The following is a 25,173-nucleotide window of genomic DNA, read 5'->3' on the forward strand; positions in this document are numbered from 1 at the left end:
CTTAGTTCTGCATAATGCCTTGGTGTTTAACAGGTTTTGGTTCCAATTCTAATTTTATAGTGAAATTTTACTGTTGAGGCATCAGCTACCATACCAGGGTACTGCTAACTGCTGCTGCATGGTAGGTGGCTCTGCACAAGCTTACCTGTTGTGTAACAGAGGAAATAAAAAAAAGCTTAAAAACTGACTTCTATGCCCTCTAACCAACAATCAGTCACACTTTGAGCTCCCTGGAGTGCTTCCCAACTCAGACCGACCAGGTAAATACTTTCTGCCGCAAGATGAATGGTCCTGGAATTTCTTAATGTAAAAGCGCATCAATAGTATCTCTCAGTTACATATAAACAACAAAATACCACCAAACAATTAAGTCCCCGGCTAATTCAACCTCCTGCAGTGTGATCTGGAGGCAAACAGAAATTGAAAAAGCCAAAAAAACAGAGAAATTAAATTTTTTGCCAGAAAATTAATGAAATGCTTTAAAAATGTTCAAAAACAGTAGCTATCACTGTAAAAAGCAAGTATGAGTGCAATAAATCAAGAAAATGATGTTATCTTAGCTTGTATGGCTCTGGGTGCAGTTGAAACACTTGAAAAGTGATGCAGAGCTCTGTGGAAGAGAGCACAGAGCCTTGCAAACTCTCCTGATTTATAGCAGAACAAGAAGCTTGAAAATTGACTCGTGCCCTGTAGCCTAGATTTATGTGGGCAAGAGCTGTTCAGAGGGGCTGTCATTTAGGTATGCTTTGGGATTTCTTATGACCTTGCCGACATTGTGGCTTTGTGGACATTTCTGTATGTCCTTTTTTTTTTGTTGGAGTACGTGACCCATATCATCACCAGGGTTAGTAGTACTTCCCCTGTGCAAGTTCACTGTCTTCTACACTTGCATATAATGAAGGCTATGGCGATATGGCAGCTTGGTGTACAGCATGACCCCCCCCCGACCACATGTGACACTCCTTCCTTCAAAGGCTTGTAGTTGCAAATAGCTTGCTTGTCCCCCCAGGATGGGTATGTCCATCCTTCCTTCCTACCAGCTGTGTCAAGCTCCCAGTGCAACAATTGAGCTTTGTGTTGCCCAGGTTGTAGTTGGGTTGTATCCTCCTAGACCACCAGCACTAATGATCCTCAGGTAGGTTTTTGTCCTAGAAAAACAGTAGGTACCTAGCCAGGTCTCTGCATTGGCATCAGTTGTTTCTGTATGAGGCCGTCTACTGAAGCAGAGAGGGCAGACTGTAGATGCATTTTCAATAGATGAAACCTGCTGCCCTGCCAGCAGTTAGTGCTGTTCACTATCATTTATTGGTCATTCCAGTGCACTAAAAGTGATAAATCTGGGTTTTGACAGTAAAGGGATGCTTGGGACCATGGGCAGTCATCACTAAATGCAATTTGGGTATTGACTAGTACCTCTCAGGTATTGCATTAGGTTGAAATGGCTAGGCTTAAAATGACCTCCGGATCGATAGCTTAGTAATCTCCTGTTTAGGATAGGATAGAAAGACCCATATCAGGATTGCCTACATCACTCACATTAGAGAGGTCCAAGAAGGGGGTTATGGTCATTTTTGTGGCATTGCTGTTATCAAGGGCTATGTCCTTAACATTTGATGAGGGCCATGTGGATACTGTAATTTTTATGAAAAACACATACAGCTGTAGGTGATTAATGAACTGGGTGTGTAACGGTGGCCTGACATTTATGGGAAATCTGTATCAGTACACTAGAGCAGCTGCCATTTGTGTTCAGAAACATGGCTGCACAGGGCATGGGTGGAACTACATGTTGGACTGCAGTTCTTATTTGCAAGTCATTAAAAGTCTGGTATACAATACAGAATAGCTGTTTGGGCTCATTTTCAGAGAAGGCACAAGGAAGAAGAGCTCCACAAGTTCACTGTCTATACACACAAATGCATGCGACACTTTGTTAAAACAGTACGGAAATGCCAGTAGTATTTGCGTGTCAGAAAGTGCATAATTTTGAAAATCAAATTGCCTAACAGTAAGTTAAAAAAAAAAATCATGGGAACATAACTACATTGTATCAGGTGCCCATAACATACTAATATGTTCTGCTAGAGAGGTAGTAACACACACAGATGCGTTAAGACAGTGACTTTTATCCACATTAAGAAAAGTATGAAAATGAAAACTACAGAAGGTAATGGAGTTGGTCACATGGAGAGACATTAGAGAAGTTTGTATGTCATACTTGGACTTTAAAGTACTTGGCCTTGGGTAGAAAGGTTGAAATATTAACCAGAGTGGAAAAGTGGCTTTGTTCAGCTTTCAGCATAAATCTAGTTCTGATCTCTGTAACTAATGTCTGCTGTCCTGTAAAATAACTTTTTCATGCTCCACAGATATTGCAGTCTTATCAGAAATCATGCCTTACGAGATAAGGATCTGTGCTTATCTGAATGAAAAGGATTAGTGGAGCTACTTCAGAAATTCTTCAGTGAAGGTAGGATTTTAAATTATAATTAATTTTGCGTGAAGTCGTACTCCTTGGGGTGAAAAGCTGAGGTATGACTGAACTTCATACTTGGATTTATGATTCATGTATACTTGCTTGTGTAGTAAGCACATTTTTGGCTAAATGAGAGTGCACTTGCAGAGTTGAATGTTCATATGGCTGCATTTCATTGTGTCTCATTTATGGAGGGAGAGGTGGTAGATTTTCTGATGTTTAGCTGTTGTGTTATATTAACTAGTAGTCAGGGCTGTTATTACAATAACCAAAATGTAGAAATAGGTACATTTCTGGTAACTGTGGTAAATGCCTATTTTGTACAGTCTATAAATGAGCTTGAAGGATAGTAAGAGTTTGCTAATTGAGATGTACTGCTTTTCTTAAGAGCATTTGCGGTTGGTGCTTGCTTTTGTCTGAATTTTTATGTTGCAGTGAGCTCAGGAAGAAAGAAACTCCGGTTTCAGCAGCAAAGTGCCATAGTTATATAGGATGTGGAAATTCCACTGTATTATATTTTGTACAAATACACAACCTGGACACTGAGTTGATACTGGTCTTAAATGCACAGCAAAGAGCTGGACAGTTTTCTTTAACCCATGGTTTTGTTTGACTTTTCTTCCACTGGTACTCCTGTAGAAAAGCTCAATTATACTGTTACCTTTTTAGAAAAATATCAGGAAGTTGTGATTGCCTTGTCAGGACATTCAGTCCGTGTTGAAATGCCCTCTGCCCATTTCTTGTTGTGATGTTAACACTTGCTGCTCACTAAATTGCAGGTAGTATGTAAAGCAGAGTGGGACTTGTAGTTTCAACCTCCATAACTTGCTGATAGTTAGTGCAGAGGATTAACGATGTTCTTCGTGTTTCACTGTTGCAGTCATTACATTTGGGTAATCTGCTGGCAGGTTGCCCTCAGTCGTCCTGAATTTCAAAGTCTTGGGTCCTGCATCAGTTGCTGTCTTTTTCTTCCATGACGTCAGGTCGTCAGGGGTATAAAACATGCAGCCGATGCCATTTTCTTAAGTCTTTCTTGCCGCGCGTTGCCCGAAGCAGAAGCTTTTCTCAAGTGCTGGTCGGCCGACTACTGAAATGTTCGAGTTTCAGAACCAAAGTCTTCACTAAAGCTAAGTACCCCATTGGGGAAACCTTTTTCTTGCTTTTTACCAATGTCAGGAAAAAGTTAATAATTGTATTACTTGTGGGAAGCAAATACCTCATAAGGATTCCCATTTCTACTGTATTCCTTGCCTAGGCCCTGATCACAACCTGCCTGGCTGTTGGTTTTGTGCTAGATTTAACCAACGCATTATTAAGCGTCGGTATATTTTTGCATCAAAGTATTTTGGAAACAGATTTAACTACCCAGAAATGTTGTTGGATGGCAATCAGACTACCAGAGTACATAAAAAAATGCAAAGAAGAGGGCAGAGAAAAACAGTCAAGATCTAAAACCGACAACGAAGCTTCTCCTAAGCCAGTCGCCGGTTCGCTGGTACTCAGTGAGGTGCTTTCGCAGCCCCTGATACCTGCTACCTTCGAGTCGCAAGCCTCTGCCGATACCAATGTGGAGTACGGCATGCTGCAAGATACTCAAGGTAGTGGACTGATGGATGTATCTCCCTCGGATGGGACAGAGCTGCAGATCAGGCACCGGCTTCTGAGGGTGTATTCAGACCACAGCATTTGTATATCAAACCGACAACAGCTGCAAAACCAAAGACAAAAGCAACTTCTAAAACTAAAAAAACTACGCATGAGCCACGTGCACAGGCCTATATGCCTAAAAAACAGATGATTAAAATGGCTGAAGACCTTATTACCTTGATCAGGGGTACCCATCCCCCTCCAGATAAGAGGCCTAGGCAATACACTGATTATGAAGCTTCAGATCAGGTTTCTATTTCTTCTGATTCCTCTTCTGATCAGGAATTATCTATACCTCCTTATGAGGATTCTGATGCTGAGGAATCTATTCCATCTGCATCTCCTCCTGAGGATTATTCATTTAGAGAAACCTTGTATACTTTGTGGCAGCATTTACACTGGGCGAGTCAAGACTTCTCAGAATCAAAAAAGAGGCTCAGGGATTTACTACTTCTCCCTCAGCACAAGCCTTTAGCCATTCCCCCTGTTTTAGACATTGTGGATGATGTGTTTTCGGAGTCGAGCTTCACCCCTGACTCCTTACCTCTGGCTCCCAGTAAGCCTGACAGATATTACAGGGTCCAAACAAAACACCAAAACGAAAAGAAATATTCAAAAACCCCAACACATAGCAAAAGCAAACTCCAACCACGAAGATGGAAAACTACAATGCTTTATTCACATGTCCTGGTACCTCGGCAATTCGCCTTCAGTGGAAAAATAAATCAAATGACACCCATCTTCTTAAATACAAACACATCAAACTCATTATCCTATCAACCAATTAATTTTTTAAAACTTTTTTCCCTCCTTTTTGCTTAATTACTTTACAAAAGTTTGATACCATTTTCCATAGAAATGCCCATAAATATTCAGATACTAGTTCATCAATAAACCACTTAATCCAACATTCTTATTATACAATACTTCTTAAATAGATGAATGAATGGTAAAACTACTCTAAACATTTGATGTCATACAACATTAAGCAATATTAGATATTATAAATATTTTAAATATTTTCAAAATATCTTTAAGTATTTTTTAAAAATACAAAATATCAAATACAATATATCAAATGCAAAAACTTTCTCAGGGTAACTCAAAAAACATCATATCATATTTCATAAAGACAAACCCACATCTAAATTCAGGCCCCCTGGATGTAAAGAGTGAAAATTGAGAATCAACTTATTTTCTAATTTGTTAAGTTCTGTCCTAAAATTTCCACCATCAAAATGTGGTCTAGCCAAAACACTGAAAATAAATCCCTCAGTGTTTCCATTATGAGCTTAAACAAAATGAAAAGCCATGGGACTATCCAAATTCTCCCTTCTCACATCCCCCAAATGCTCCAAAATGCGAACCTTGATCTTTCTTGTAGTTTGACCAATATACCATAATGGATGAACACAATCACACCCTAAAACATAAACCACCCCTTGTGATAAACAATTAAGCAAAAAGGAGGGAAAAAAGTTTTAAAAAATTAATTGGTTGATAGGATAATGAGTTTGATGTGTTTGTATTTAAGAAGATGGGTGTCATTTGATTTATTGTTCCACTGAAGGCGAATTGCCGAGGTACCAGGACATGTGAATAAAGCGTGGATGTCCTTCAAGAATGCAACTGCAGTCCTAACATATGGGTTGTCCTGCCTCAGGCAGCCCTTCGGTTGGCCGGATTCCAAAGTCTGGGTCCGGCTTCGGCTGATGTCGCCTCCTCCCCGACGTCAGAGCGGCTGGGGTATAAAGGCATCAGCCGACGCCATCTTCTTCAGTCTTTCTTGCCGCGCAGTGCCCGAAGCAGAAGCAGTTCGCAAGTGACGGTCGGTCAGCTCCTGTGTTTTCAGTTACCGAAGTCATCTAAAAAGCTAAGTACCCCGTTGGGGAACATTTTTTCTTGCCTCAGCCGATGTCAGAACAAATGGAGAAAGTTAATAATTGTTTGTCTTGTGGTAAACAATTACCTCATAAGGACTTCCATTCCTACTGCCTCCCTTGCCTGGGCCCAGACCACGACGTCTCGGCCTGTGCTGCCTGTGCTTGCTTTAATAAGCGCACTCTCAGGCGCCGGGCAGAATTTGCCGAAAACGTTTTTGGCGAATCCTTTGCTTACAACATGCCGTCGGAACAACAGACAGCACAAACTACCAAGAAGTGTAAGGACCGGGACCAACATCCTCGGCCCGCGTCTTCCACCGATTCTACACCTAAGCCCTCCGCGAGTGCTTCGGTCCCTTCGGAAGCGATTATTCAACTGCTCCAGGCCGACGACACCGCATTAGCACGCTCCTCGGAGGCTACACCGGTGCCGGTTGTTGAATTTCCTCCAGAAACCGAAGTTCTTGAACCACCCAACACCATTCCTGTGGACAAGGTTACCCCTGCACGTGGGGCAGCTAGGCCTCCTGTATCCATGTCCATCAAGGCCTTTGCACATGCTAAGGCCACCAGCCAGGCCAAGGCCCATCCTAAGCCTACCTCTCAGGCTCCTTCTTCTGATAGACAGATCATGTCTCTTGCTGCAGACCTAATCTCTCTTATCAGGGGGTCTCAGCCCCATCCAGACAGAGGTTCTCAGCCACCTGCAGAAAAAAGGCCTAGAACTGAGCAGGCAGACAACCTCTCTTCAGATGAAGCCTCTGGGGATTCAGAGCATTCAGATACCCATGAAGAATCCTTCCAAGCCTATGAGGACTCTGATGCTGAGGAATCTATTCCCTCTGCCTCTCCTCCTGAGGATTTTTCTTTCGGTGAAGTCCTACACTCCATGAGGGAACATTTTAAGTGGCAGGGTCAGGAATTCTCTGACTCTAGGAAAAGGCTCCGTACCTTCCTCAAGTTACCCCAGCACAGACCTTTGGCTATCCCTCCAGTTTTGGATGTCCTGGATGATGTATTTTCAGACTCCAGTGCTTCCCCTGATTCTCTCCCTCCTGCTCCTGTCAAGCCAGACAGATATTACAGGGTCCCTGACACTCACAAGCATTTCTTTAAGGCCCAATCTGTGGATCTAGAAACTATTTCACAGGGCCCCAAAGGAGTGGCTTCTTCCTCGGCCAGAAATCCTCTACCAGCTGACAGGGAAGCAAGGTCCCTGGAGAGATGGGGTAAAAAAGTTTATACCTCTACCACCCTTGCCATGAGGTCACTTAACTGCCTTTTTCATATGTTTAAGTACCAGGATTTTTTACTGGATGATTTGCACAAAAAGCTAGCCTCTCCTGAGCCTATAGATAGGAAGGCATTGCAGGATTTGGTTCATAATTCTCAGCAGGTTAGTAACCATTTTCTTCAGTGTGGTTATGATGCATTGGAGGCTTCATGTAGGGCAGCCATGACAGGGGCTGTTATCCGTAGACATGCTTGGTTGAAAGAGCAGCCTCTGCCGGATCATGTTAAAGTAAAGCTCCTGGACGCACCTCTGGATAAACAGAAGCTTTTTGGTGCTAATGCTCAGGATGTGTTGAAGTCTGTTGAGGAGAAGGCAAAATCAGTACTGTCAGTAAAAGATTTCCTCCAGGTTCAGCCACCCAGATTCAGCAGAAATTGGCCTTCAAAGAATTGGTCCTTTCCAGACTCAGACAAATTTCAAAGGGGAAAGAACAGGCGTGCACGAGGTAGAGGGCAATACCGAGGCTCCTACAGGGGATGCCAGTGGCAACCTCAAAATCAAATAAGTGGCACAGGTACTTCACCTGCACCACAGGGACAATCACAATGACTTGCCTACCACTCCGCCTACCAAGGCTCAAAGAGAAGCACCTTTAGGCGGAAAATTATCTCTATTCTCAACAAACTGGCACATTATAACAAAGGACAAATGGATTCTGGATATAATACACAGAGGCTACAGATTCCACTTCCATACTTTACCAACAGGACAAGGCATGCCAATCCTGCCACAAAATCAAAGGGCAGAGGCACTCAGAGAAGTCTCAAAGCTGTTAAAAATTAAAGCAATAGAGAAGGTTCCTCCTCAGGAACAAGGTCAGGGATTTTATTCAAGACTGTTCCTTGTTCCAAGAAAAGAAAAGCAATGGAGGCCTATTTTGGAATTGTCCGTTCTAAATACTTTTCTCATGGTGCCAAAATTCAAGATGCTGACGTTACAGCAACTTCTTTCCATGCTGGGCAAGGGGTTTTGGCTGGTTACTCTGGACCTCAAGGAGGCATACCTGCATGTCCCTATCAGACACAGTTGCAGAAGATACCTCAGATTTCTTGCAGGAACAGAGCACTATCAATTCTCAGCATTGCCGTTTGGCTTATCTACTGCGCCCAGAGTATTCACGAAATGCCTGGCATCAGTAGTGGCACATTGCAGACTCAGGGATTCAAATATACCCTTACCTGGACGACTGCCTCATACAAGCAGACAGCAAACAAACCTTGATAAAACACTTGGATTATGTCATTCAATTGCTGCAGGCTTTGGGATACACAGTCAACATTCAAAAATCAAGACTACAGCCATCCCAAGAGATTATTTTTCTAGGAGCAAAGCTGAACACACAGTTACAAATGGCCTTCCTCACAGAGGAGAAACAAGAGCATTTAACAGATTACTTCAAAAGCCTAGCAAAACTAACCCACCTGACCGCAAGGAAAACCCTGCAGGCCCTGGGGTTCATGGCATCTTGCATTCTTCTAATCCCTCTGGCAAGACTTCACATGAGAAAACTGCAATGGTACCTAAAAAGCTTGTGGTCTCAACACAGCCACAACCTGGAAGACATAATACCACTCATACCATGCCTGCAAAGGGAATTTTTGTGGTGGGCTCAAGCAAGTCACTTAAACGAAGGTATGCCTTTCAACAAACCTCCAACAAGTCAAACTATTACAACAGATGCCTCAGACCATGGATGGGGGGCGCACATGGATGGCAGATGCATTCAGGGGCAATGGAATCCCATGGAAATGCATCAGCACATAAATCAAAAAGAGATGTTGGCAGTGATACATGCAATAGAAGCCTTTGGAACATCTCTTCAGCAAGGTCATCTGCTAAGGACAGACGACACCACTGTCATGTGGTACATAAACAAGGGGGCACTCATTCGTATCCCCTCTGCAGACTAACAATGACTCTTTGGGAAAAGTCTCTGAATCTGAACATCTACTTGCAATCCCAGTTTGTTCCGGGCAAGGACAATGTTCTGGCAGACAGGTTGAGCAGAAATTTCTTGGAGCCACACGAATGGATGCTACACCCACGCATATTCTCACAAATAACATCTGCATGGGGAAGACCAGACATAGACCTCTTTGCATCTCATCTCAATCATCATCTGGAAAGGTTTTGCACAAGGATACACCATCCTCTGGCCTGGAGAACGGATGCTCTTTCCTTCAGCTGGAATGCCCTAACAATTTATGCATTCCCTCCTCTACCTTTACTCACCAAGGTGTTACTGAAGATCAAGGCAGAACAACCGAGAGGAATCTTGATAGCTCCAGACTGGCCAAGGCAACACTGGTATCCACTGCTACTGAGCATAACTCACTCCAAACCTTGGCCCTTGCCTCAATGGCCTCAGCTCCTGACTCAACACAATTACAAGACAGTTCATCAGAACCTACAAACCTTAAAGCTCGCAGCTTGGAGAATTCCATGACTGGAACCCATGACTCCCTCTCCAAAACAGTACAGGACATTTTGCTGGAGGCACGCAGACCTTCCACCAGAAAAGCCTATTCGGCCAAATGGAAGACATTCATCATCTGGAATGTCAACAAGGGACAGGATGCATCACTGATGAACATACCTCAGATATTAGAATACTTGGCAGAAATGTTTTACAGTGGCCTCTCATACTCTTCCATCAAAATCCACACTTCAGCTATCTCTGCACATTACAACTGTGATCCACCTGTGTTTTCGCATCCCTTGCTAAGACAGTTTCTAAGGGGTATAAAGAATATCAAACCTCCAAGGAAACAACCAATTCCTGCATGGGACCTCAATTACGTCTTGGAAAAATTAACTCTTCCTCCTTTTGAACCAGCAGCATCTTCCGAAATGCAATTTCTCTCTTGGAAAGCGGTTTTCCTGTTGGCAGTCACCTCAGCAAGAAGAGTCTCGGAGATACAGGCCCTCATGGCAGTTCCTCCTTTTCTCATCTTTCACCAGGACAGAGTTTCCCTTAGAACCAATCCTTCCTCCATGCCTAAGGTGATATCCAGAGTGTCACTAAACCAAGCAATTCACCTGCCTACTTTCTTTCCTAACCCACAAAACAAAGGGGAAAAGCTGTTGCATACTTTAGACATTCACAGACAACTACGCTACTACTTGGACAGAACAAAGTTTGTAGCCTATGCTGCTGGGACACAAGGAAAGGCAGTCACCAAACAAACTATCTCAAAATGGATTGGACACTGCATCAGATTCTGTTACTCCTTCCATGGAAAGTGTGTGCCAGCTAATATTAGACCACACTCCACCAGAGCTATGGCCACATCCACAGCCTTTCTTAGAGGAGTGGCCACAAAAGATATTCTAGAGGCTGCTACATGGAGCTCCGTGCATACATTTACCAAACACTACAACCTGCCATTATACTCCAGATCCCGAGCAGGCTTTGCTTCGGCAGTCCTGCAGGGCCTTCTAGCTACACCATCCCTTGCTTAGTCCTACCACCCCCAGCTTGGCTGTGGTATTCAACCCATATGTTAGGACTGCAGTTGCATTCTTGAAGGACATAGTACAGTTTTGTACCTACCATAAATGTAGATGTCCGATAGATATGCAACTGCAGTCAGGTTTTCCCTCCCTCCTACCCCTCTGTCTTTTCCCTTGGGTCCACCCCCCCCTTTCCTATAAGCTGGGGTTATCTGTTATGGTGTATCTGTTTATTACTGTTGTGCATGTCTGAATTTTTTGTTTATCTATTCACAAAATTTAGCCTTCCTTGGAGGGCACCTGGCATCTGGGGCAAGAAACACTGAAGAAGATGGTGTCGGCTGATGCCTTTATACCCCAGCTGCTCTGACGTCGGGGAGGAGGCGACATCAGCCGACGCCGGACCCAGACTTTGGAATCCGGCCGACCGAAGGGCTGCCTGAGGCAGGACAACCCATATGTTAGGACTGCAGCTGCATATCTATCAGACATCTACATTTATGGTAGGTACAAAACTGTACTTTTTCCATCTTCGTGGTTTGAGTTTGCTTTTGCTATGTGTTGTAGTTTCAGATATTACAGGGTGCCTGACTCACGTAAATTTTTATTTAGATACCCTGCTGCTGATCCTGAAACTATTTCACAGGGTCCCAAAGGAGTTAAGGCCTCAAGAGCAAAAAATCATATCCCCTCTGACAGAGATTCAAGGGCACTGGACAGATGGGGAAAAAAGGTTTATACATCTGCAATCTTGGCAGTCGGGGCCTTAAACTGTCAATTTCATATGCTTAAGTACCAACAACATGTTATGGGATTGCTAAAACAGAAAATGATGTTGATTTCAGAAGGTGCAGAAAATAAAGAATTGCAGGAATTATTGCATGCAGCTGAACAAGTTGGAAAGCATAATCTCAGTAAAGCTGTGATGGATGTCATTTTGGAAGCCAGAAGGCCTAGTACTATAAAATCTTATGCTGACAAGTGGAAGAGATTCTGTGCTTGGAATCAAGCACAAGGAGCTGTGATACAGCAGAACCAAATATTCCTCAGATATTACAATACTTAACTGAGATTCTTGACAAAAGCCCGTCTTTCTCATCAATCAAAACCCATGCCTCTGCCATTTCGGGTCATTACAATACCGAGCCACCAATCTTTTCTCATCCTTTACTAAAGCAGTATCTTAGAGGAGCCAAAAATTAAAGGACTCCTAGAAGATCACCATTACCTGCATGGGACCTCAATTATGTGTTGGAAAAGCAAACCCTGCCTCCATTTAAACCAGCTGTTACCGCTGATATAAAGTACTTATCATGGAAAACAGCTCTGCTACTAGCAATTACTTCAGCAGGAAGAGTTTCAGAGCTACAGGCTCTCATGGTTGTAGTGCCTTTTATAATATTTTACCCAGACAGGGTGCCTCTGAGGACAAATTCTACTTTTATGCCTAAGGTGGTTTCCATTGTGGCTCTTAACCAAACAATTCATCTGCCAACTTTTTATCCAAATCCGCAGAACAAGGGGGAGGGAATTCTGCATTCCTTGGACATACACAGACAGCTAAGATTCTACTTGCGCAGGACTAAAGCTCTAAGAAAAACTGAGCAGTTATTAGTGTCATATGCTACAGGATCAGAAGGAAAGGCTGTTTCAAAGCAGACAGTTTCAAAGTGGATAAGTCACTGCATCCGTTTCTACTACTTACACCATGGTAAACCTGTGCCCAAGGACATTAGGTCTCATTCCACCATAGTTGCAGTTACTTCAGCAACCTTTCTCAGAGGAGTACTAACAAAAGACATTCTAGAGGCTGCTACTTGGAGTTCTGTTCACACCTTTACAAAGCATTACCATTTGCCTCTCTACTCTAAGTCCAGGGCAGGCTTTGCCACTGCAGTGCTGCAGGGCCTTATAGCCGCACCTAATGCTGTTTAGCTCCAGCCTCCCAACCATAGCTTTGGGATTCTACCCAAGTGTAATGACTGCAACAGTGAAACACAAAGAACATAGTACAGTTGTGTACACTTACCATAAATCTAGATGTTCGAGTGTATTCACTGTTGCAGTCCAGGTTACCTTCCCGCCATCCCACTGTCATTCTGAAGTTTATCTTTCCTTCTCTATCTTCTACAACATATGTGGTGTATTTGCTTGTAGATGAAGGTAAAGTTTTTATTGATGCATGTATACATATATACACACACACATATATATGTATATATATATATATATATATATATGTGTATATATATATATATATATATATATATATATATATATATATACACACACACACACACACACACACACACACACACACACACACACACACACACACACACACACACACATAATTTTGCTACCTTTTTGGGAGCACCTGACATCGGGGGCAAGAAAAACTAAAGAAAATGGCGTCGGATGCATGTTTTATACCCCTGACGACCTGACGTCATGGAAGAGAAGACAACAACTGACGCAGGACCCAAGACCTTGGAATTCAGGCCGACTGAGGGCAACCTGCCAGCAGATTACCCAAATGTAATGACTGCAACAGTGAATACACTTGAACATCTACATTTATGGTAAGTGTACATAACTGTACTTTCCATTTTGTTAATAAGCTTCTTCCTGAAGCCATGGGTATAGGGTTTGATTACTTCACCTCAGTTTACTTGCTGTCAGTGCTTCTGGTCCCCCCCGAAAAGGAGACTTGCATCCACTGGTATTACTAGGCTACCAAATATAAAAATAAGAACACCTTTCAATAGTCTTTTTTTTTTTTTTTTTTTGTTTATTTTTAACTTGCACTTTTTTGTTTCCGTAACATCCATCCAGTCATCAGATTTAGTTCTCTGGTGATTCACATTTGTTCCCTGTAAGGGATGAGGCCTTTGCCACATTGTGTCCATCCTCCAGGCAGCCATTGGGAGACTTTTTCCTTCTGTTTCTTTGCTTGCACGTGATTCAGTATGTATCAAATGGTAGGCATGAGTGATAAGGGATGTTACTTTCTTTCGTGAGTGGCTCTGCATGTCAAGAAGCACTCCCCCCACCTCACTTGTAAGCTAAAGCTTCCTGTCATGTCTCTGGTTTCCTCCATGGATCATTTGCAGTACTTGTATTACTTACACAACCCCAATAAGAAGTGTGTAAGTAATGCTTTGTCTTCCCCCTCTTCTCTTTCTGACTTCAGAGTTTGACTGGATTGTGGTCACGGCTCTGTCCATCATTGCCATGCAGATAGTTGCTCAGCACAGATTCCAGTGCACAAAGTGGAAATATTGCCTACAGAGTTCGTAGAATCAACTGCTTGACTATTAGGCAGAATTGTATCTTTCTTTGTTTTTGTGCAGATCTCACTTGTAGTGGCATGGGACACCTTTTTTGGGGGCATATACTTAATTCTCTTAAGGAGTACTACTTTAACTTGAAAAAGAAGGATGAAAGTTTCTTCTGAAGATTATTTTCGGTATGTTTAAATGAATAGTTATTTCAATTTTCGGATGATGTTTTTTCATGGCTTTTTAGTGTGCTGTACACCAAAAGAAATGGAATGCTTCAAATAATCTTGTTTGTTGAAGGATGCAGTGTGCTGTTATTCTTAACTGTGATAATTGGGAACATAGTTAAAAAAAAAAAAAAAAACATAACCCAGTATATGCATGACTGGAAAAGAATCTTTAGTATTACTGTGAAGTCAGCTGCCTGTTTTAAACCAGGTTGGTTGATCAACACAGGCACCAGAACTAAATGCCTTTTAAAGAAATTTTAAACTCTTTTATCTGTTATAAAAAAAAATCTTATTCAGAATAGTTCTACACTTAGGATAGGACTGGAAACCATTTTGCTGGGAAACGTAAACCTAGAGTAGCAAAAGATATCCCCAGAAAACCCAACAAATTCAGTTTAGCTATATGGCTTCTCTCAAGTGTTTAAGATTCCAACTAGAATTAACAAGATCACATCTAAAGAATCCACCCTAAACTGGATTCTGTCATATATCCCAAACAGTGTAGCCACAAGCGGTATCCTTACCCAGTATCTTAAGTGACTAGCAATTAAACTACATAGTTAGACACTCCAAACAGATCCAAAAGGTTCACCACTATAACACAATTGGAAACCTCAGCAACTTCAGTAAAGACACTTAAATTCCAGCCTGCTACAGATCAACTGAATTCCACTTAAAACTCTTCTCTTAATGAAGCAGTCGACACATTTAATACAGTATTTCCAAATATCTTGGTAGACAAACACCATTAAGGACTAGAAGAGTTAAAAACAAGCTAACCCTTTCTTAACTGAAAACACAAATTGACTCCTGTAGCTTAGAGATGAAACCTGGAAGTCATGGCTACAAACCAAGTCTCAGACATCCCTGCAAAAATAGTGACTGTTAAGGAACAATAACAAAGCGTAAAATAGGACAAAAATGCTTACTATAGCAGCACTCAGAATTCACCATCTAATGATCCAAAAGACTTCTGGAAGTCCTTAAATACATTGCTTAATCTTGGAAAATCAACCTAACCCAGCCCATCCTCAGCATGCAACTACCAAAGCATTGCTTCACATTTCAGCTCATTTTTTATAAATACAGGAACCTTCGTCCTTCAAAACAAAACTACGACAGTTTCAGCCATCCCACCCCAACCATTGAAGTCACAACAGACTCACTCCACTGCCAACATCTGCAATTAAAAATACCCAGGCACCCTTAAGACAACAACCACTGCCCCTGAGCAACTTCCGTCTGAGCACCTCGACCTCACTACAGGTAGACTTGCATAATGTGTATCCATTCTAATAAACTGTTGTATCCAAAAAAAATATATGTCCTCGTCTTATGAAAAAAAAATCCCGTATAAACCAGTTGCCATTCTCTCACCCTTATCTAAAGTTTTGGAAAGACATATTAACATTCAATTTGCTGCATATATTATTTCTTATAACCTCATTTCCACCTCACAACATTGTTTCAGACCCAATCACGGTACAGTCACTGTCCTTATAAGGTTCTCAGATCTAATAAATCACAGTATAAATTCAGGTTTTCTAAACTTAACCCTATTTCTAGAGCTTTTTTTTTTTAATCATTGCTTTTGTTTATGCATCCAGTCAGTCGTCATATTTTCCTAACTAAATTGCCTTCTGTGGGCTATCACCCTTCTCAATTAACTGGTTACTTAGTTACCTTACTAATAGATCCCAAGCAGTGAAATGGCAAGATGTTTTCTCGTCTTTCCTTCCTGTATCTGTCAGAGTTCCACAAGGGTCCATACTAGGAACACTACTGTTTAACTTTATCAGTGACCTAAACAGCCAAAGATGCCACCATAGTATACTGTGCTGACTACTCCACTCTCTTATGTGCTGCTAGGACTCTAGCATGCTCCAGGCACTCACCCTGAAATCCTTGTTTTCCATAGAAGCTTGGCTCGACAACTCTCAGCTCCTCCTGAATCAAAAAAAAAAAAAAAAGAAACTAATACTGTTCACCCCTAGTCTCTCGATTCTCCCCAAAACTACCTTTAATATACTGTCATCCAACAAGACCAACTCAGAAATGGTAAATCACACCAAACAACTTGATGTGATTATAAATGACCACCTGAAATTTGATCCCCACCTTCAGCAAGCCATGAGGAGGACACACCCAAAACTAGGCTACCTCTGTATAATAAAACTCTGCATCAGTGACTATTCTAAACAAAACAAAGCCACTTCTTGACTACTCCCCCATTGAATGAGTCTCCTGTTCTAATCTGTCTCTTCTGCTTTCTGTCAGACAAACTAGATCAGCGCTATAATAAAGTAGCCAAATTTGCAACCAACCAGCAATACAGAGTACATCACTGACTCTAGAAGAACTAGCTCAAACTATTTAATTATCTGTTGTACTCACAATTAGTTATAACCTTCAGACTACTGCACAACCCTCAAAATTTTCCATCACTTCACTCCATCATTCAGCCTTACACTAGTAGGAAACTTCTTTGCTCCACTGACAAATCATTGTTCTCCATAACGAAGACTAGAGTAGCAGGATACTCACTGTATTGTGTGAACCATTGAGGGCAGTTTGCTGAAGAGCTTATTCTTTGGAGTATGTAATAAAGCTAGTTGTTTTTGAATTATGTTTGGTTACCAATGTTTGTTATATAAATGCTTATTGTATTCACACTACATTGCTAATAGCTGGAATACCATTCCACTCTACTTAAGAGCACACCTTAACCCGAAAGACTATAAATACCAACTGAAGCAACACCTAATAGATAAATGGCACTGCACCTGCGCAATCCCTGATTAAACTGGTACTTGTATAACTATATGAATTCATGCCATATTTCTCTGCTTTTTTAAAACTTTACATACTGTTATCACAGCTGTACCCTCCTCTGTCATCTCATCTTGTCTTCCTTATTCTTCTTCCACTCGTTCCTTTCTTTTGGCTGCTCTGACTCTTTATCTTATCTTTCTGTGTCCTAGACTTTGAGCAACTCTTTATAGTAACAAATACTGTTACATAAAATCTGGCAATCTGTACATGCTGGTGTACTGCACTGCATATACCTTTCTGTACACTTACAACCATTTAGCTGTTATTTTTAGTCAAAGCTGTTTGTAAATGATGTAACTGATGTCAAGGTGGTCTGAATAATGGTACTATTGCTCATGAATGAAATGGACTATAAATTATATAACAATGCAAAGGATGTCTGTATAATGGAGCTTTTCTCCCTGGGCCTCCTCTGACAAACAGACAACTCAGTTGGACTTTTCCATTAAGTAAGTAAAGATAGAGTAATTGAAAGTTATGATCCTTTAGAATTAGAACATTATCTACAATATTAAGGTGCGAACATTAAATATATATCCATTCAACATATCTATGATAGTACACAGGCACTGTCTTGGTTTCCTATAATGAAGACCATAGAAGGATAAACTCCATTTATTTCTTAAGGTAGCTATAACCTCATACACGTTTGTGGTGGCTCTTCTACGGATTTTCTTGTTTTTCATTTAATCACAATTTTTTGGATTAAAAAAGTGCACTCTTGTTGTTGTTCTTTCAGCTTTTCCTGGTTAGGGGTAGCCAAAGTGGAACTCTGGTCCGCTAATGATTGGCAGTAGATTTTTACGGTGTCGAGGTGCCAGCTCGACGCCCAACCTTCAACGAAGGCACGCCCATTTACACATGTCTTTCGAATGCCACTCAACCACGGGGAGGACATGCAGACTCCACACAGAAGGCGCTCCAGCCGAGAATCGAATGGGAGAACTTCTTGCTGTGAGGCGACAACGCTACCGCAGCACCACCACGGCTTAAAAAAAACATAGTTTAAACCAAGGCATATACTTTTTGTTGTTATCCACTGTTTTTGCTAGTACAGAATGCGTTTTCTCCGGTTCCAGCAGCTGTACTGATTTATATGCTGGTGTGCTTAATTTTTAGTAAATGTGACACTAAAGTGAACTGAGAGATCATGTAGCCTTTTAGTGCCCTTATAATATGCACTGCCAAATAATTTTTACTAACTGCATGATTTCAGCTTTCGTACGTCAGGTTTCTTGCTTTGATCCATGCCCATATAGTGGATTCATAACATTTGATAAAGTTGGTGTATGAGATAGTACTGTCCACAACTGCCGAAATGTTACGCTTACCCATATCTGAAATTTGAGGAATGCTCAGTTACCAAATCGAGCATGCATTTGTGAGTGCCTAGTGTTGATTTGCATTGTTTGTGGATTGCTGTAATAGTTCAGATATGTATGACAACTGAATGAAGTATGTGGCATAGAAGTAGCAAGAGTTAATTTATCATTGCATTACTTACAATATCTTAGATATCATTATGTGGCTTGCTGTGTACTGTTGTTGGGATGTAAAATGATGCTTGCTAACATCTTATTTACATGCATGAAATACTAGGAAAGAAGAGATCTGTGTGATAGGGATTCAGTAATGTGAATTCTTCAAGAGGCTGCAGTGGTAGGTGAAATGTGTGCATGTCAACTGTGGTGGCTTTTTAATAGTCGATTTAAATTATGTATTTGTTCTATTATCTTCCATCTTAAAGTAGCACAACTTTAGTTTTTGGTTTCTGAACTGCTTGCAGTGTGCAGAGTAAAATGCCTGTTCATTGATAGCAGTGAGAAGTTTACTGTGCATGTTAAAAAGTGACTGTTGTCTCATTCATTGTGTACCATGTCTTGGGAGAAAGAGTTAAACATTTCCTTAGGTGAGTTTACCTTCACCTGAGTGATCTTTCGTATTTCATGATCACAGTATGTGTACATTTCTTTATTTTGTCATTTTTTTTTTAAGCAGGTAAACCTGTAAGCCACAAATGTTTCTTTTCAGAGGTAATTTAAAAGTGCTGTTTCACACCGTATGCAGTTCATAAATGAGGGAGTCAAACCTGTATTTTAGAATGAAGCTCGTTATCAGCTTGCATGGTTGTAGTCATCTGATTTGAACTACCAGAATGTTATAATCTATTGTTTGACCTTTCTTTGTGATTTGTTAGGATTTGTAAGATGGTTAGAAGAAATAGTTGTATCATAATTTATGGGTGAAATGCCATTCAGGTTGCAGTTGCTTTCCATGGCCATTTTGAAGTTATATGACATAGTCAGCACTCTCTTGCACCACACATTCATGTAGAGTGCCAGTTAAGTGAAGAGGGATTCTTCAGCTCTCATTCACTGTGCTTTTCTGAATTTAATGAATTACTTTATTTGTTTGTTTATTGCAAAGATGGAAGCTTATATTCATAAGTGCTGTCTTAGTACTTTTTTCTGATAATAGATTTCTTGTTGAAAATACTTTGTTTCCTTAGCGGTAATTCCATGGTTTTCTGAAAATAGTATTGTTGGGAGGGAGGCGTCAGCCTTAAAAATGGATTTGAAGAATCCTTTTACTCATTCCCTCTAGTGGAGCCCTGGTGCTTGGTATTCTTAACTCCTAATGATTGATTAATTACATCCTGATGTTTTTGACAAAATCAAGTTATAACCTCAGATTTCAAACAAATGTTCATATCTCTGCAGCTGTAAGGGTTAGTAAAGAGAGAGAAATGTCAACTACCAGTGATCAGCAAAAACATATCTTTACTTTAGTGTTCATTTCATTCTTGGTCTTAAAGTTGATTTTGTAAGTCAATAAATACAGTAAGTATTAATTTTGTAATATTTAACCAGTCAAGCTGCACACAGTGTCAGCATCATTCTGTCCGTCCGTTTCTCATGTGAGACTTGGCAATAGTTTGGATGACATGCGGTTGCATCACAACCCTTTATTTAATTCCCCTTACATCCAACTATTTTATTATTTGAAAAGATTGTGAATTTGACCTTATAAATGTTTTGGTCCAAAAGTCATTTGCACCCTGGTTTAAAGCATCTAAACTGAATGAGATTTGCTTATTTCTTTGTGCCACAATAAAAGCTTAAGGGTCACATAAAACCGATAAAGGGGGTGGGATAGTACTCTTGAACAAGGTTGATTATGTGACTAAGATGAGTGCCCTGTTATATGATGTCTCATACAAGGAAGTTTCTTAGAAATGAAATTAACATGTCTTATAAGATTGATATAAAGAATAGTAATGATCTGTAAAGTATTTCACAGTAAACGATCCTTTGATCCCCATTTCTGGCATTCCAAAAATATGTAAAGATCTTATGTGATCTATTGTATATGTAAGGAAATAAACGAGACTGAAAAATTATTTTTTTTATAATTTACATGTCTTTTGATGATTCATGTTTTTTTAGTTTTTTATTTTTTTAAGTAAACTGAAAAAAACATTCCTTAGTCAGACAATGCTATTTCTGTGACAGTTGATGTGAAGGATCTGTTTACCCGCCAGGAGGTTAACATTTATTTTATTTATTTATTTGACATGATGGTTGATTTAATGGAAGATCTGATGTTGTTGTTTTCATTCTTCCTGAACTTTGGGGTTTCAGATCCAACTCTGCTGCTTTCAAAAGCTTAAATGCCAAAGCTCGAGCTCCTCCTCTACCCATAATACCTCATTCCTCCAGATTATTTCAAGCATTGTAGTTCGCTGACTCTAGTTGCAAGGGAGATGTTCATCGTGTTTCACTGTTGCAGTCATTTTAATTGGGTTATCCTGCTGGCAGGCTACCCGCAGTCGGCCTGAATTCCAAAGTCTAGGTCTGGCGTTGGTTGCTGTTGCCTCCTCCCTGACGTCAGTGCGCCAGGGGTATAAAAGATGTAGCCGACACCATTTTCTTCCGTCTTTCTTGCGTGGTGCCCGAAGCAAAAGCAGTTTGCAAGTGCCGGTCGGCCGACTCCTGAGATTTTCGTGTTCGAATTTCAGATCCGAAGTCTTCATTAAAAGCTAAGTACCCCATTGGGGAAACTTTTTTTCTTGCTCCAGACCGATGTTAGCAAAAGGTAATAATTGCATTTCTTGTGGGAAGCAAATACCTCATAGGGACTTCCATTCTTACTGTGTTCCTTGCCTAAGCCCTGATCACGACGTTGCTAATTGTCGGTTTTGTGCTAGATTTAACCAACGCACTATTAAGCGTCGGTACGATTTTGCATTTCACTATTTTGGCAAAAGATTTAATTACACGATGTCGTCGAATAGCCATCCGACTACCACAATTCAAAAGAAACGCAAAAAAAAAAAAAAAAAGAAAAGGACAGGCATCTGAGGTCCAAAACTGACGACGAGGCTTCTTCTAAGCCAGTCGCCAGTTCACCGGTTCTCAGTGAGGCGCTTTCGCAGCCCCTGACGCCCACTACTTTAGAGCTGCAGGCCGCTTCCGACTCCCACATGGAGCCGACTAGCCCTCTGGAAACTCAAGGGTTTGAAACCTCGGAAACTATTCCCTCAGATGGGTCCGGAGCCGCTGAGCAGGAATCGGCTTCTGAGGGTGTTTTCAGGCCTACACAGTTATATGTTAAAACGATTTCAGCTTCAAAGGCAAAGACTAAAGCATCTCTAAAGACAAAGAAACACGTACAACAGCCCCATGGACAGGCCTCCATGCCTAAAAAACAGATGCTCAAAATGGCCGAAGACCTAATTACTTTGATCAGGGGTTCCCATCCCCCTCCTGATAAGAGGCCTAGGCAAGAGACAGAATATGACTCTTCAGATCAGGTTTCCATTTCCTCTGATTCCTCTTCTGATCAGGAATACTCTCTTCCTCCCTATGAGGATTCTGATGCTGAAGAGTCTGTCCCTTCAGCCTCTCCTCCTCTGAGGATTATTATTTTGGACAAACTCTGCATACCATGAGGGAGCATTTCCACTTGGAGAGCCAAGATTATTCAGAATCTAAGAAAAGACTCCGAGACTTCCTATTACTACCTCAGCACAGGCCCCTTGCTATTCCACCTGTGTTAGACATTGTAGATGATGTATTTTCAGAGTCCAGTCTTAATCCTGACTCCAGCTCCTGTTAAGCCAGACAGATACTACAGGTTCCTGAATCACATAAATTTCTTTTCAAGAACCCTGCTGCTGACCCAGAAACTATCTCTCAGGGTCCCAAAGGGGGTCAAGACTTCCACTGCAAAAAACTCTACCCCCTCTGACAGAGATTCTAGGGCACTGAACAGATGGGGAAAAAAGATTTACACTTCTGCTACCTTGGCTATAAGGGCTTTAAATTGTCAGTTTCATATGCTTAAATATCAGCAATATATTATGTCACTGCTTAAACAAAAAATGTTGATAAATTCTGAATGTGCAGAAAACAAAGAAATGCAGGATTTATTGCATGCAGCTGAACAAGTGGGAAAGCATACTTTGCAATATGGTTTTGATTCTCTGGAGGCCTCCTGCAGGGCCGCTGTTATGGGTTCTGTCATTAGGAGGCATGCTTGGTTAAAGGAACAGAATCTGCCTGATCATGTTAAAGCAAAATTATTAGATGCTCCATTACAAAATGATACCTTGTTTGGTGTTAAAGCAGAAGAGGTATTGAAGAAAATGGAGGACAAAGCTAAATCTATGCAAACAATCAAGGATTTCTTACAGGTACAGCCTCCAAGATTTAGCAGGCACTGGCCTACAAAGAATTGGTCCTTTCCAGTGTCAGACAGGCCACAAAGAGGCAGATACAGATGCCCTAGAGGCAGATCCCAGGCACAAGGCTCATACAGGTCTAAACAATGGGGTACTTCTACCTCCAAAAGCGGAGAAGACAAATCACAGCCATACAGGAAACGGTCCTAATTACTTCCCCCTGCCTACGCCAAACACTTATCTTCTGGCAGCACCTTTAGGGGGAAAACTAGCACTTTTTTCTCAAAATTGGCATGTAATAACCCATGACAAATGGGTCTTGGATATAGTGTCACAAGGCTACAGGTTTCACTTTCACACCCTGCCAAGGGCAAACGGTTTGCCAGACCTGCCAAAAAATCAATGGGCAGAGGCACAAAAGCAAGTGTCATCCCTCATGGACATGAGGGCCATTCAGCAAGTACCACAGCAAGAGCAGGGACAAGGATTTTACTCAAGACTGTTCTTGGTGCCCAGAAAGTACAAAGCCTGGAGACCAATCTATTCTAAACACATATCTGGATATTCCAAGATTCAAAATGATGACTCTGCAGCAGCTTCTGCCCATGCTGGTCAAGAAGGCTTGGCTTGTGACTTTAGAACTAAAAGAGGCGTACCTGCATGTCCCAATCAGACAATCATGCAGAAGATACCTCAGATTCATAGCTGGCTCAATGCACTACCGATTCTCTGCACTGCCCTTTGGCTTATCTACTGCGCCCAGGGTCTTCACAAAATGCCTGGCTCCAGTAATTGCATTTTGCAGACAAAGAGGAATACAAATATATCCTTACTTGGACGACTGCCTTACTCAAGCAGAGAACAAGGACATTCTACTACAGCATCTGGCGTTTGTAAAAAGATTACTAACATGCCTAGGGTACACAGTAAACGAAAATAAATTAAAACTAGTACCCTCGAAAGAGATAATATTCCTGGGTGCAAGCTTAAATACGACTGCCCAGATGGCTTATCTCACGCGAGACAAAGGCAACTGACTACTTATTTCAAAATGTTGGCAACAAAGACCCAGTTATCTGGAAGAAAAAATCTGCAGGCTTTGGGCTTCATGGCATCCTGCATTCTGCTAATTCCATATGCAAGACTGCATATGAGGAAACGTCAGTGGTATCTAAAAAGTGTTTGGACTCAACATTGCCACAGCCTGGAAACAATAATTACCCTCATTCCCTGCCTGCAACAGGAGTTTCGATGGTGGGCAAAGGCCTGTCACCACAACAAGGGGCAGCCATTCGCTTTACCCACATCCAGGCAGATATTAACAACAGATGCATCAGATTATGCCTGGGAGGCCCACATGGCAGGAAGATGTATTCAGGGCACATGGTCCACAAGCCAAATGCATCTACATATCAACCAAAAAGAGATGCTAGCTGTTCGGAATGCCCTGACAGCCTACAAGGATCTACTTCATCCGGGACAACTACTCATAAAGACAGACAATACTACAGTCATGTGGTACATAAACCAGCAGGGAGGCACTCATTCCTACCCCTATGCAGACTAGCCATGACTTTGTGGGACACAGCATTGACTTGCCAAGTACATCTGCAGGCACAATTCCTGCCAGGAAAGATAAATACTCTGGCAGACGAATTAAGCAGAAACCTCATGGATCCCCACGAGTGGAAGTTGGATCCTCAAGTCTTCAGCATGATAACAAGGAATTCTGGATGCCCGGACAGAGATCTATTTGCCTCCCCTCACAACTGCCAACTACAGAGATTCTGTACAAGGACTTATCACAAGCAAGCATGGAAAGTGGATGATCTGTCTTTCAGCTGGAAAAACTTAACAGTATATGCCTTTCTTCCACTGCCTCTCCTCCCCGAGGTACCCCTAAAAGTCAGACGAGAAGCTAAAAATAATACTGATTGCCCCAGACTGGCCCCGCCAACACTGGTACCCATTCCTAAGGAACTTGTCTCAATACCCAGCCTGGACATTACCTCAAATTCCTCACTTACTGTCCCAACACAACAATCAGATCCTGCACAGCCAACTCAAATCCTTAAATCTGGCAGCATGGCAGATAATGTAGTCATTCAAAACACACCTCTCTATAAAGCGGTGATGGATGTTATTTTGGAGGCCAGGAGGCCTAGTACCAGAAAATCTTATGCTGAAAAAATGGAAGAGATTCTGTGCTTGGAACCAGGCACAAGGGATTGACACAACTGTACCAAACATTCCTCAGATTTTGCAATATTTAACTGAGATGCTGGACAAAGGCCTATCCTTTTCATAAATTAAGATTCATGCCTCTGCCATTTCAGCTCATTACAATACAGAGCCACCTATTTTTTCTCATCCTTTATTAAGGCAGTACCCCAG

At 41.5% G+C, this 25,173-nt stretch overlaps 1 protein-coding gene across 6 annotated transcripts in view; it reads left to right on the plus strand.

Moving 5' to 3' along the window:
* The window catches only part of ARHGEF1 (Rho guanine nucleotide exchange factor 1), a 3,019,431-nt gene that overhangs the window by 192,535 nt on the left and 2,801,723 nt on the right, over positions 1 to 25,173 (plus strand). For 5 of the 6 annotated variants that reach the window (XM_044080805.1, XM_044080809.1, XM_044080807.1 and 2 more), the window contains exon 2: positions 2,370 to 2,470. The exons of the other annotated variant lie outside the window; for it this stretch is intronic. The gene's annotated coding sequence lies outside the window, so the exon portion shown is untranslated. The remainder of the gene's footprint in view (positions 1 to 2,369; positions 2,471 to 25,173) is intronic. 6 annotated transcript variants of the gene reach the window in all.

The sequence above is a fragment of the Protopterus annectens genome, chromosome 8.part0 (assembly GCF_019279795.1).
Source record: "Protopterus annectens isolate FY-2018-M chromosome 8.part0, PAN1.0, whole genome shotgun sequence".
Classification (NCBI taxonomy): domain Eukaryota; kingdom Metazoa; phylum Chordata; order Ceratodontiformes; family Protopteridae; genus Protopterus; species Protopterus annectens.